At 34.0% G+C, this 2,624-nt stretch overlaps 1 pseudogene; it reads left to right on the forward strand.

Moving 5' to 3' along the window:
* Positions 1 to 178: 178 nt before the first annotated feature.
* LOC107692248 (multiple PDZ domain protein-like) overlaps positions 179 to 2,624 on the forward strand; it is a 53,364-nt pseudogene continuing 50,918 nt past the window's right edge.

Genomic DNA, 2,624 nt, shown 5'->3' on the forward strand with positions numbered 1-2,624 from the left:
GAGGGTAGGTTTAGGGGTAGGGTTGGTGTAGGGCAATAGCACATACAGTTTGTACAGTATAAAAACCATTACGCCTATTGAATGTCCCCATAAAACATGGAAACACAACATGTGTGTGTGTGCGTGTGTGTGTGTGCGTGTGTGTGTGTGTGTGCGTGCGTGTGTTTGTATATGTGTGTGTGTGTGTGTGTGTGCAGGTAAACGGTGTGAACATCCAGGGTTACACTAACCAGCAGGCTGTGGAGGTTCTGAGACACACGGGTCAGACCGTAAACCTGAAGCTCGTCCGACGCGGCTTTAAACTGGAGGACGTGTGCCCATCAATCATACCTGTCGCCGTGGAGACCACACCCGCCCTCAGCGCATCACGAAACTCAAAGATGGAGCGAACGAACACCGAGCACGGTAACAAACTCACAGCAGTCTGAATGCAGCCGCATACAGCAGTCGCTCACGTCTGTTTAAACGCTCCATGAAATGGTTTGACGAATGTTTAAGTAGCTAATAAGTAAGTAGCTAATAGTAAGGCTGTACAATCAAATCTAGACCACAACATGACCTAATGTGATTATTGGACTGCAAAAGACTGCAATTTAATGAAAGAAATATATAATCTGCATGAGCCCTGTGCTTCAGTGTGAATCATGTGAAAGTAAAGAAACTGAGACAAAAACATGCAAACACTGAGCTCAATGCCAATTAAGTGATGCAAAAACTTAAACCACACTATATTGACTTAATATTTTGTACATATTTATCAAAAACCTTTGTTTTGCCTCAGAACTATTACTCCTACGCTGGTTTCCATATTGATGTTATTAATTAATAACATGAATGCAATATGCTACCTCTAACAGCTATATATACATATGGACTGCTTAACATATATGGGTCATTCTATGGAAACGTCCACTTTTCTGTCCCTAGCCTTTACAGAAATATTACACTTGAAAAACAATTTAGTGTTACAATTTTTTTTATATTTTAAAATAAAACAATGTGTTATTTGAACAATTACACCCTCTTGAGCCATCAATGTAGCAATATTTATTTTTAATTAATTATAACAAATTCCAAGCACCACAAAACTGCTCGTCCCCACAGCCATGTACAGAGGGAAAGTGCTTTATTTTGAGGTCAAAAACAGGTTTTTCTACCATTTAAAATACAATGATGTATTCATAACTATCAAATATATGATGTAAATGACATAAAAAAACTAAATGCCAAATAAATATTATAAAATATATAATGAAAGTAGTGGTCCCCTGGAGTTGTGCCAAATGTATGCCAAATGTAACAATTTAGTCTTATCTACTTAATTGTAGTTAAAGAATAAGGATCTTTGGTCTTATGTATGTCACTGGTGTTTCATATTGTGTCACTGGTGTTACTTTTTTTCTGTCACATTAAATAAAATGTGTCACATGTGACATGATAATAATTTTATTGAATTCTGCTACACTCAAGAGTTAAGATGTAAAGGATTGCATCATTACTTGTTTATAACTGTTTTTACAAATATTTTCATTGTTATAGCAAATACATAGTTGCGCAAATGAACTAACATCATTCAATCACACTTTTAACAAACCTGATTAAAATAAACAAAACATAATCTCCTTATTTGTTGCATTATCATTATTTTTCTGTAACTCTGACTACATGTACTAAAAAATTGAGAAATAATATTTCATAAAAACCTTTAAAATTGCCAGAGAAGTAAGGTAACACCAGTGACAAAAAAAGGGTACATGTGGTCTTTAAATAAATGCACAAAAAATATAAAAAATCATTAAGCTGTCATTTATGTGTATTCATAAAGTCAAAAGATAATATAATAATGTGGTCTAAGTTTAAATGTTAAAAAAATAAATACATTTTAAGACATCTTGCCATACCAAAAGTGGACGTTTCTGTAGAATGACCCATATATAAGATAAAAAAGATAATAATAATAATATGATCTGCATTACACATTACAAATTCCCTTTTAGGTGGTCTTAAAAAAGTATTTAATTGATTAAATTTAGTCAGTGAAACCATTGTTATTTTAGTCATATTTTATAGTATTAACTTTTATTTTTAGATTTTCACTTTTCAGTTTTTATTTAATTTGAGTTTGAGTAATTTTGTTACTCAAATCACGTTTCATCACATCTGAGTGGTGTTCAGTTATCAACCTGGAACTAGTTAGAACAGTTATTTTGCATTAACTTTTGTGTGATTAAGTGCAATAATAACTTTGGCAATCTGCTCACATAATGATGCAAAAGAGAGATCTGAAAAATCACGTAATTTCTTCCGATTCTACATTGTAGGAGATGATATTCCTTACAGTGTTGTGTTCTGCACGTTTGAGAAAATCCAAGGGCTTTTTAAATCTTATCCTGATAAATACAGAGACAGAGAGACTACTTGAAGATATTTCAAAAATGTAAAGTCAGAGCTGAGATCTATCTTTAACCCAATAAGAAAGACAGTGAGAAAGATTGGTAGATCCATTGTGTGTGTGTGTGTGTGTGTGTGTGTGTGTGTGTGTGTGTGTGTGTGTGTGTGTGTGTGTATACTGGTTTATATATCCTGGTGGGGACTTAAACCTGACTACACACTTACCCCACGGG

This window comes from Sinocyclocheilus anshuiensis, unplaced genomic scaffold (genome assembly GCF_001515605.1).
Source record: "Sinocyclocheilus anshuiensis isolate Anshui unplaced genomic scaffold, SAMN03320099.WGS_v1.1 scaffold911, whole genome shotgun sequence".
NCBI lineage: Eukaryota > Metazoa > Chordata > Actinopteri > Cypriniformes > Cyprinidae > Sinocyclocheilus > Sinocyclocheilus anshuiensis.